Below are 12,393 nucleotides of genomic sequence, written 5' to 3'. Positions count from 1 at the left end.
GACCTGACAGAAACTCGAAAGTGTTACTCCAAAAGGGATATTTGATTCTCTGCTTGATTGTCTTGTCATATGGTATGATGGAAAACTATTTAAAAACTCAGTTTGTGTTACATGTGCAACAATACTATGAGGCGTTAGTTAATCATTTTTGAGAAGCAAAGCAAAGAATGACTTGATGTGTGACCAAAAATAAAGATGCACATATGAAGGATTACAGAAGAAAATTACAACTACAAACTTTATATTAGACTTAGGTTTAAAGTGAAATGCTCCAACAATTATCAGACTTCAGTTTGGACTTGCAGAAGTGCAATATAGATTTGTACAGGGCAAATAAAAAAAATAGAAATAGAATTATTCTCCAATTGATCTAGAAGCTTTCTACAGAACTTTGAAACAATCCGTACAAAGCAGGCTGCTTGGTACTAAAAATATTCTCTCAAGTGACATTTGGTGAGAATGAAGTTAGAAAATTGTCAACTAAGTTTCAGCTAAATGAAAGAGATACAATTTGTGGATTTCAGGAATACCTAATTGAAAAGACCGTTTTGTAAGAATTCAAGCATTTGATGATTGAAGTGTATAAGGCCTTGACTGGGTTGAACAAGCTGAATGCTGATGGGATTCTTCCTCTTGTTCAGATTAAGAACCTGAGGGGGCATAGATTCAAATTGAGGAAAAACAGTTGTAGAATAGATGTGCAGAAATTGTTTGGTGGTTGTTTGGTGGAACAGACTTCCATCCTTTGTTGTGGAAGTTGATAGCCTAAATAAACTAAATAAATAAATAAAGGCTGAGCTGGACAGGCATTTGGAAAGAATGGAGGGGTGAAATGGGAGGGTTTTTTTTTTTGGCTGATGCTGCATAATCTTGCTTTCTTGCATTGTATGACTCTACTAATGCTAATGAGTACAATATCAATTTCATCAAGTGAATGTAAATAAAGATTTTCACAAATGAATCTGATCGTCAGCCCAACCAAACCTTCATTGATGACAAAAACAATTTCTTCACTACTATTTCTTAAAATTGTAGGCCCAGTGCTGACACACTTCGATCCAGCAAAATATGTAAATCTGTGGCTGCTTCAGAAACATCATTCAGCAACAAACAAACAGTAACAAAATAAGTTGGCATAGTGTGTCGGAAGAGAACTTAATAAAAATTTGGAATATTTTATAAAAACTTTATTGTGAAATTATTTTTACTTAGTACTTATATTTACTTATTTTTTACCTCTTACTTATTTTACTCACATTTTATTTTTTTTACACATTTTACTTATTTTGTTTATATACTTGTATAATAAATTTATGTTTAATAAACTTTGTTAATATACTTAATTTGTTGTTCTTATTCCAAAAAAAATTACTATTGAAGTAACAATATCAGGAAACAATTTTTTAGTTTACTTTTCATATCCTTTTAATTTTCAATTTTTCCTGATGGTAAAGAATGAGTACCGGCACCTATTTTTTTTTTCAAAAAAAGCAGTCTACAAATCTTTATTTAGAGGAAAACTAACACGTGCTGAAACCTTTAGCCTATCCACCTGTTTTTTCATAAATGTCCTCCGATATTTCTGCCTTATGGCCTTCAAACAGGTGACAGTTCATCTCAGTGTTTTGGGCTGGCCAGTCCAACTTTTTGACATCCACGTCCTCAAACCAGTCTGTCACAATGAGAGCAGCATGACAAGGTGTGTTGTCATGCTGATACAGATATGGGCCTTCCCCACAATATAGGTAATGCATTATTGTCTAGGACAGTGTTTCCCAAATTGGGGTCCACAGACCCCTGGTGGCCGTAGATCAGTTCCAGGGGTCCGTAAAATGTTCATAAGTTATCAAGCAATATGTGTTAATTTCTTAAAAAATATACTGATAGAATCACAACAAACTTTGTCATAGAACATTACTTATTTTCGATAAGATTAGTGTATACAGGGTGATTCAGGAGGAATAGTAAATATTTTGGGAGGTTATAATATCAATTATTCTGAGTAAAAAAGTTTATATAAACATGTGTCCAATTCTCAATGGATATGGATATACACTTGTTTGAAATTGGCGTGCACAAAGCCATTATGAGAGGTATTCAAGAACAATAAATGACATTGTATTTATTGACTTTTTGAATGATACAAAACATAAATAATTGACAAATTTTTTACAGTTCAAAATAAATGTTCAAAAATCCCACTGCCAACCTCAATGCACTCTGCACCTCTTGTGGTAATATGACACCGTGCTGTTCTTCTGATGTTGTCTTGGCATTCCTTTATGAGGGTAGTAGTATCCAAAATGTGACTGAGCAATTCATCTCTTGTATTCACCTTTTCTTTGTATACTGCACTTTTCATCCATCCCCACAAACAAAATTCTAACAGAGTGAGGTCTGGAGACTGGTGGCCAATGAATAGGACCTACTGCGGCCAATCCATCGTTCAGGAAAAGTTCAATTAGATATTGTATCAACAGACAGGTATAACGTGCAGGAGCTCCATCATGCTGAAAGCACATACCAATTCTTGTAGCCAAGGGAACATCCTCCAATAGTAGTGGAAGTTCGTTCTGCAGAAATTCTAGGTAAATGGGCCCTGTAAGAAAATTTTGTAACACAACAGGCCCAATCAACTGATTGTCGATGATAGAGCTCCACGCATTTACAGAGAAACAATGTTGTAAATTGGTTTCTAGTGGCATGTGGATTTTTGTTTTGACCACCTATGAGATGTTGATACTGTCATGGATGAAAGTAACTTCATCGTTGAACAGTAATCGGCGATTAGCATTTACCCACTGACAAAATTCCAATCGCAGGGTGTAGTCTCCTGGTTGGTGTTGCACCCACTATAGGTGAAATGGATACAAGCCATACTCATGAAATTTTTTGCCATACTCCTGTCTGTGAAACACCGATACGCATAGAAATTCTTTGTGCTAATAGCAGAACTACGTTCTACCAACTGAAGAATGGGTTCTATTTCATCCATATTTTGTTCATTTGCATGTTCAGAAGAAATATGAACACTGGGAACTGTACCAGTCTCACACAGTTTGATGTAAACACTAGTAAACTCTCTTGAATCCGGTATTCTGTGGTTAGGAAACTGTCATCAGTATTCTCTACAAGCAACAGTAGCACTTCTGCTGCTTGTACAAACACCATATTGGCATATTCGCCATGTGTGAAGATGTGCAGCATTCTTAACAACACTTCTAATACCAAACAGCATCAGGTTATAACTGCTTCTTGGTCACATCTGATTCAGGGAGCTGTGCACACCATTTTCAAACAGCTGTATCTCCGTATCCATTGAGAATTGGACACATTTATATTAACTGTTTTTGCTCAGAATAATCAATACTATAATCTCCCAAAATATTTACTATTCCTCCTGAATCACAATGTATAATTGTATACATATTTCAAATTATTCGTTCTATGTATAGCAAATTGATGATAAATAAAATTATGTATCTGTATAAAAATAAAGTTGAGTTGTTTCACACATTAAACTTTGAATTTTCTTTTCAGAAAACCCAGTGTACATACTGGGTTTTCTTTTTTGAAAGGAGTCTGCAAACTTGTTTTGATTTTTGAAGGGGATTCACAAACTTGTTCTGATTTTTGAAGGGGTCCATAAATCTCAGTAGTTTGGGAACTGCTGGTCTAGGACATCTAGACAGACCTTAGCATTCATGGTTTTTGTCCAAAACAACCAATAGCCTCAGGCCAAACCATGATAAACAGCACTAGACAATCGTGCTGCCTCTGCCAAACTTCTTTGTCAGGATGATACAGCCTAGCAGGTAGCTTTCTCCAGGCACTGGCCACATCCAGACACAACTGGGTATGGCCAGTTATGTCTGATGGCAAGAACCCAGTACCCAACTCAGAATAACCACTGCATTTCACAAAACTATGATGAAGGGAATAATATAATTTTATATCTTAAATTACACAGATACATCAAACTACTATTATAATTTTATACAAGTGTGATGAGTTATTTTCACATATACATAACATGCTTATTCAAAGTGGTATTGAACCATGCTAGAAAGTAATACAGTGAATTCTTTGCACTGTAACGTTCTGACTTTGTTCTTTATGTTCACTGATCAATTGTAAAACAATTTGATTAGCAAAACTGCATAAAACAAGGTATGCAATGTATCTATGTAATCGGACATTTTTTTTTACTGATAAAAGGATGCTAAAAAGTACTTATGTCCTTTCTGGCCTCACACGATGACAGCTAAAGGGTTAATGTGTAAATGAAATCATTTTTGCAAACTGATAAATGGCATAATAAGCAACACTATATCTTTTAATATAATTTAATTAAAAGATAAGTTAAACAGTTCTTTATTAAAATCTGAAATAGAATATTGGTACCTTTTGGCCACTTTAATTGTATCTTCATTTACTTGAGTTCAATTGTCCGGTCTGGTCTCACATTCATATTTGTCATGTTACTAAATTAGAAAATATCAGACACAATGATTAATTTTATTAAGTGAGCAACTGCCAGAGCTAATCATAAAATACACAACTAAATACCATTTAAAATCTCTCACAACAGAATTAGTAAAAATCCAAAACTGGACAATTGATGAAACTAAGTTGATTAAAGTGAATGGCTGAGTTGATTAAAGTGAATACCTAAACAGAGAGATCCTTTTTATTTATTTTAATTTTATTTTTGATAATTTCTAATTTGGACAATCAAGTTTTATGTACCATGTGTTATTTTCTACAAAACTTCAAAATTCCACAAAGAAACTAATTACCTATAGTCACGAGAACGAACTCAAGGTAACCACTATACGTTGTCTATTTAAGTAGTGGAAGGTTTAGTGAACTAGACAAAAATAGCATAAATACAGATATATTTATATTACAGACCAAGACTAAAATGAGATCAGAATCGATCTCCTTACATTATTTTTTTTGTTATATATTTATATTACAACTTTTGTTTCAAAATCATCTGAAAATCAAAATTCCCTAATCACCTTGCTTCTATACAATATACTGTATCTGGTGGTGAACAGTTCATTCTTGTGGTGGCACAACTATACATGGCCACCTATGTCTGGAAAATTCACTGCTTTGAATTTTACTCAACTGCACAAGCCAGCACATTCCAGGAATTTACTCGTGAAAGTCAATCATCATAATGACAAAGCAGAATGCACTGATCTCACAGGAACTATTGGTTGTCAGTGACTCTACTATCAGGGAAACAGTGTGTAAAAAGGATAGGTGGAACAGGACCACTATTAGCATTAGTGGAGGCATATGATGCAAGAAAGCAAGCTTATGCAGCATCAGCCAAAAAAAAAAAAAAAAAAAAAAGAAACTTCCACTTCACCACCCCGTTCGTTCGAAATACCTGTCCAGCGGAGCCTTAAATTGATTTAGGCTATCAACTTCCACAACAAGAGATGGAAGTCTGTTCCACCAACCAACTACCCGCTGCCTAAAGGCAAATTTCCGCACATCTATCCTATATCTGTCTTTCCTCAATTTGAATTTATGCCCTCTCAGGTGATTATTCTGAGCAAGAGGAAGAATCTCATCAGCATTGTGCATGCTCAAACCATTCAAGGCTTTATACACCTCTATCAGATCACCTCGCCAGTGCCTAGTCTCCAGACACTGTAATTTGCAAAACTTAAGCCTTTCTTCATAAGAGCAACCCTTTGTTCCATTCACTAATCTTGTTGCCCTTCTCTGTACTCGTTCCAGCAGCTCCACATCCTTCTTGAAATGAGGTCTCCAGGCCTGTATACAATACTCAAGGTGTGGCCTGACCATTGCCTTATACAAGGGAATAATCACCTCCTTATCCCTGCTAGAAAAATTCCTGTATATCATTGACAAGACACCATGAGCTACTCTTGCAGCCCATCTGCACTGCTCAGAGAACTTCATATCTGCCTGCACAATTACCCCCAGGTCCTTTTCATTCTCTACCACTGTCAGTGTAGTACCACAGAGTTGATACGTTGCTCTGGGGTTGCTGTTTCCCATATGTAGTAATTTACATTTGTCAATGTTAAACTTCATTTGCCACCTCTCAGCCCATCTGCTCAACTTTTCCAGATCCTGTTGCAGCAGCATAGCATCAGTAGTGTCCTTAACAACCCTGCCAACCTTTGTATCGTCTGAAAACTTGGACATTAAGCTTGATATACCATCATCAATATTATTTATAAATATAGAAAACAATAATGGACCCAACACTGAACCCTGAGGGACTCCACTAATAACATTCCACGATGAGCAGTGTCCATTGATTACCATGCTGTCTTCTTCCCCTTTATCCATAGCAGCAATTTGCCTCCAATGCCACACTGCTCCAATTTGTGCAGCAGTCTTCCATGCTGGTATGCCTGCCAGGGTCAAAGGATGATGACGTAGAGCAGATATCATCTCTTAAGGGTACATAAGGTGATATTGTTGTACATGTTGGCACTAATGATATTAAGATTAGGAGACCGGAGGAATTACTTGACAAGTACAGGTCACTGTTGAAAAAAAGCCATGAATTAGGGTTGAAATTGAAAGTGTCTGCAATTCTGCCCAGACACGATAGGAGGGAGTATATGATGAGAGCCTTGTCGATCAATTCGGCCATGGAAAGATTGTGCAAGTCTCCCTCATGGGGTAGAATTTTTTTCAGCCTGGTCTGTGCTTGTTAACAGGAGAGACTGCTTCTACAGGGATGGGATACACTTAAAGGGTGCAAGAATATTTGTTGATGCTATCGAGGCAGTGTTAGGTGGGTCAGAAAACTGCTAGCTTTGGGGGATACATGGACTAATAGATTAACAGTAGCTGCTGGCAGAGGCGAAAGTGATTCTTGCACTGCTTCTATTGGAACGAGCAGCAGCCTGGAAAACAAGATGCAGGGTATTTCAGAGATTGCTGGGAGTCATTGTGGTACAAGTAAACACATGGGTCGTGTTAGGATAGCTAAAAATAGGAATAGGTGCAGTATACACCAATGCTCCTAGCATTGGTGTATACTGCACCTTCATGCATTGATAAATAAATTTTATGAATTTGAGATGTTGGTCAAAACATCAAAGGCAGATATTGTTGGGATATCAGAGACATGGTGTCACAGATATAAGGAATGCAGAACTGGAATTTGGGGAGTACAATGTGTACTGGAAGGATAGACAGGACAGGAAGGGAGGAGGGGTTATGCTATTAGTTACGAAACACATAAAACCCAAGGAAGTGCAGCCAGTCGACATCGCTGGACAGCGCAGTGTCAAGTCAGTTTGGTGTGACATAAGCACTGGAAAATCAAAATTGAGAGTAGGAGTGTGTTCTAGGCCTAATGACTCTGATGAGTATAATAAAAAACTGTACAGGGAAATAGAATGGGCCAGTAAATCAGAGAGTATTATAATGGGGGATTTTAATGTCCCGGATATTGACTTGAATTTGGGGGTTGGTCACTCACACACTAGCAAGGCTTTTGTGGATTTATTCGATGACTGTTTTCTATATCAGCATGTTCGGGAGACAACTAGAAGGAGTAATAATCTTAATCTAATTATCAGTAGTGATTCTTCATGCATTAAGAATCTGCAGATAAAGGAACCATTAGGTGGCAGTGATCAGTTATAGCTCGGACACAGCATGGTTTTGTTAAGGGAAAGTCTTGCCTGATCAATTTGATTGGATACTACGATGTGGTCGCAAAGGAACTAGATGCAGGGAATAACTTTGATATTATATATTTGGACCTTAGAAAGACTTTTGATACTGTTGCACATGGAAGACTGCTGCACAAATTGGAGCAGTGTGGCATTGGAGGCAAGTTTCTGCTATAGATAAATGGATGGTTGAGTGGGAGTTGTTGCAGAGAATGGTGATAAATGGACACGGCTCTTTGTGGAGTAATGTTATTAGTGGAGTCCCACAGGGTTCGGTGTTGGGTCCACTGTTGTTTTGTGTATTTATCAATGAAGGTATATCAGGCTTAATGTCCAAGTTTGCAGATGATGCTAAGGTTGGCAGGGTTGTTAATGACAGTAAAGACAGTATGCTACTGCAATAGGATCTAGAAAAGTTAGGCAGATGAGCAGACAAGTGGCAACTGAAGTTTAACATTGACAAATGCAAAGTACTTCATATGGGTAGCAGTAATCCAAGAGAAACGTAACAACTGTGTGGTACTACACTGATGGAAGTGGAGAATGAAAAAGATGTGGGGGTAATTGTGCAGTCAGGTATGAAGTTCTCTGAGCAGTGTAGATGGGCTGCCAGAGCAGGTCATGGAGTTTTGTCAATATATAGGAATTTTACTAGCAGAGACAAGGTGATTATCCCTTTGTATAAGGGCACACCTTGAGTACTGCGTACAGGTCTGGAGGCCTCATTTTAAGGAGTACATTTGGTACGTTTCTCTTGGATTACTGCTATCCCTAAGCAGTACAGAAGTACAGAGAAGGGTAACAAAATTGTTGAGAGGAACAAAGGGGTGCGCTTAAGAAATAAAGGCTTAAAATTCTGCAAGTTGCAGCATCTGGAGACTAGGCATCTGCGAGGTGATCTGACTGAGGTGTATGAGGCCTTGAATGGTTTTAGCAGACTCAATGCTGAAGGTATACAGGAACTCCCAGACTTATGTAATACTTGACTTACGAAAATTTGACTTTGTTTTTGCTGGCTGGTGCAAACTGAAAAAAAATATGGAAACGTATGTTGCAACTGTGGGAATAAATGGCGGTTCTGTGAAGATATCATAATGTGAACCCAATAACTTATTGTTTTTTTTTTTTTTTTTTTTTTGTAATTCGTTCCAATTCCTTGGAAGTTGAAAATTTCGCTATATTACTAAGCTGTTTATCTCTCCAAAAGGTCATATTTATAATGGAAATTGCACTACCCTTTCATCATTATCATATGTTCCCGTTATAAGAATCAATTTTGAACGCATTTGTGATATTTTTCTGAAACACGTTTCTGGAGGTCACATCCAAAGACACAATAAAAATAATTTTCAATTTCTGGTTTATTGGGCTTTTCTGTTAGCGCAATCTATTATAAACGGGAAGTAAACACGATCTTTTTGCATTTGCGATAATCCCGATAACTGGAATTCTGTGGGTGTTTATGTTATTATGGTGAAATGTGTTTCCTCTTCACTGAAATCTTTAATCATATAAAAAAGAAATTTTCAGAAACTTCTCTTCATTCCTATTTTTTTTTTTTTTTTTTTTATGAAAACCCCAAACATGAAAGGTATCAAAACCTATAGTACCTTGTTATTCGTAGCGATATTTTTGTAGGGGTTAGAAAAGAATTTGTCCACAATAACGTCACTTTCTTCCGTTAACACACTCGAAAAAGTCTGTTTTCCTTAACACACTGCAAAACGGTATATTTTTCGCTTTTGTAAGCATATCAATTTATAAATTGATAAATTTATTCAATTTATAAGCATATAAATTAAAAGCAAACCACGAATTCTTCCATGACAAGCGCATAGCACATACAGTACTGAACAGGAATTAGCAAGAAACATCCACGCTTGCGATTTTGTCACCCCTCTCCCCCACCCACTGAACACTGTTTTGACCGGGAAAGATAATTTTAGCCACGCCCATGTTTTTTTTTTTTTGGCGGAAAATGTTCACGGCGATTTAAAATTCAATTTTTTTAGGTTTCGTTTTATATTAAATCAGCGACCGCGAATACAGATACCGCGAATAGCGGGGGTTTACTGTGTATATATATATATATAATATATATATTATTAGGAAATCCCATATTTTACTTTGTTGAGAAATCCCACATTAGGTTCTGTGCTATTGAACTTGTGCTTGTTGAACTTATGGAAAAATCTAGATTTCAAAGTTTTATTACTATTGTATAAGGCGCCAGGCAATCCAAAAGATTTAAGTCACCCAAACACTGAAATAATGTTCCTACCACCTTTAATCAACTCCTTTAATTCAGCCATTAGATCAAAGCATTATATCTACCTTTGAAACTCATTACATTAAAAAATCATTACAATAGATTTTGGAAAAAAATTATTCTGAATCGAAGTGATGGAGGCATGGAAACATTTTTCAATGGTGGACTGTACTGGAATCATAGCTTTATTGCTCAAAGAAGTAAAACCATCAACATTAAATGCGTGTTGGAAAAATGTATGGCTAGAGTCAGTTCATTCAGGAAATATGATCAAACTGGCAGAAAACAGAATTGATGCAATAGTGGAAATTGCTAAGTCAGTAGGAGGGAAAGGTTTTGATGATATGACTACTGAAGCCCTCATGGGTAGCACAGTTGGTAGAATCGACATCCTCCTCACACCTGGTGGAAAAGTTTGAATCCCATAAATGACAGGAGGAATTTGTATGGGTATTTTTCACAATGTGGCTGAGTTAATCAATCTCAGGTGAGGTTAGCATGGTTTTTTCTCCTGGGAACTCAGTTTTTCGTCCAGCAAAATAGAAGATCTACTGCAGAACACACAATTTATAGACAATATACACAGAGTAACATGGCCTTAGTTGCCAACGCTTCTGAAAAAAAAAAAAAAGGGGGGGTATGATTACTGAAGAAGTTCAAGAATTACTGGTAGAAAAAGAAGCTAATGAAGCATATTTGGTGGAAATGGTATTTTGGAGGCAAATCAAATCAATTCAGAGGATGATAGCATAGATGAAAATTCTGAAGTTCCAAATTTTACACTAAAAAGTATATGGGAAAGCATAAAGTTAACTGAGCAATTAGAATCTTATTTTTTGAATGCAGATTCTTCGACTGAAAGGATCCCCCTCCCCCCATACTTCTCCTTCAATCCATGCACGGTACTAAGTACTATAGGTTTTGATACCTTTCATGTTTGGGGTTTTCATAAAAAAAAAAAAAAACACAAAGTTTAAAACGGAGCTTCAAAAATGCTAAGTTCCATACAATGAAATTTACAAAGATCCATCAAGTAAAAACAAACCCAGATTAATGATTTTTTAAAGAGAGCAGAAGATAAACAAAATCTAGAATGGTGTATTTTTGTTAGTATATTTCCAAATTACACCATTTTGTTAATGATGTATTTTGGAACATAACCCCCCTTTTGGTACTGGTTCTTAGTCCCCCATATAACACAGTTTTGCACTACACAAGATTTTATAGGAATCCTGAGTACCGTGTTATATGAGGGTTACCTGTATATTGACAGCGAAAATAAACTACTTGAATCCTACAAAGCACGCCCATCTGAAGATTTTCCGCTAATAAAATAAAATGCCATGAAAATTGCTACTTTTTTCGGACCAATGTATGTTGCGAGCAATTTTTTCAGGCATGACATCAAATAAATATTTAAAAAGAAACAGAATTACAGATGACCACCTTCATTCCGTATTGAGAATTAGCGTCACAAATTTTGAATAATTATATAAAAAATATCCAGCCTTAATCATCTCATTACATGTTAAGTTTTGTTTAGTAAATTTTATTGTGTATCATTATATTACTTATTCATCTTAATATTGAAAAGCAGTGATCCTTTTGAGGTTGTAAATTTTCTAAAGTGAGAATTTAAAAGCAAAAGCAAGGTATTTTTAAGGAAAAAAAAAAAAAAAAAAAAGTCATTTTTATAGTTTTAATAAAATCTAAAAAATAAATCACAGACATAGATTTGTTGCACATAAGTGTTGGGCATTTGCAATTTTTATATATGTAGCCGGAAAATTAAAAACAGTAACATTAGCATTGCATTAGTAGAGGCACATGATGCAAGAAAGCAAGCTTATGCAGCATCAGCCAAAAAAAGAAAAAAAAACAAAAAAAAACAAAGCACTCCAATTTCACCCCTCCATTCGTTCCAAATACCTGTCCAGCTCAGCCTTAAATTTATTTAGGATATCAACTTTCACAACAAAAGATGGAAGTCTGTTCACCAATCAACTACCAGCTGGCTAAAAGCAAACATCCGCACATCTATACTACAACTGTCTTTCCTCAATTTGAATTTATGCCCTCTCAGGTGATTATTCTGGGCAAGAGAAAGAATCCCATCAGCATTGAGCATGCTCAAACCATTCAAGGCTTTATACACTTCAATCAGATCACCTTGCAGGTGCCTAGTCTCCAAACACTAAGCTGCAAAACCTAAGCCTTTCTTCGTAAGAGCAACCCTTTGTTCCATTAACTAATCTTGTTGCCCTTCTCTGTACTCATTCCAACAGCTCTACATCCTTCTTAAGATGAGGGCTCGAGACCTGTCTGTATACAGTACTCAAGGTGTGGCCTGACCATTGCCTTACACAAGGGGATAAACACCTCCTTATCCCTGCTAGAAAAATTCTTGTATATCATTGACAAGACACAATGAGCTACTCT

The 12,393-nt window shown here is 36.3% G+C and overlaps 1 protein-coding gene across 3 annotated transcripts in view; it reads right to left on the bottom strand.

Annotated features, from left to right (window-relative positions):
- The window catches only part of LOC150081774 (uncharacterized), a 144,099-nt gene that overhangs the window by 118,365 nt on the left and 13,341 nt on the right, over window positions 1-12,393 (bottom strand). For all 3 annotated transcript variants that reach the window (XM_090379641.1, XM_090379643.1, XM_090379642.1), the window contains exon 2: window positions 4,405-4,484. The gene's annotated coding sequence lies outside the window, so the exon portion shown is untranslated. The remainder of the gene's footprint in view (window positions 1-4,404; window positions 4,485-12,393) is intronic.

The sequence above is a fragment of the Mastigoproctus giganteus genome, chromosome 8 (genome assembly GCF_048544385.1).
Source record: "Mastigoproctus giganteus isolate SK-2022 chromosome 8, ASM4854438v1, whole genome shotgun sequence".
NCBI lineage: Eukaryota > Metazoa > Arthropoda > Arachnida > Uropygi > Thelyphonidae > Mastigoproctus > Mastigoproctus giganteus.
Note: the sequence above shows the minus strand (reverse complement) of the source record. Positions and strands in the feature narration are given on the sequence as shown.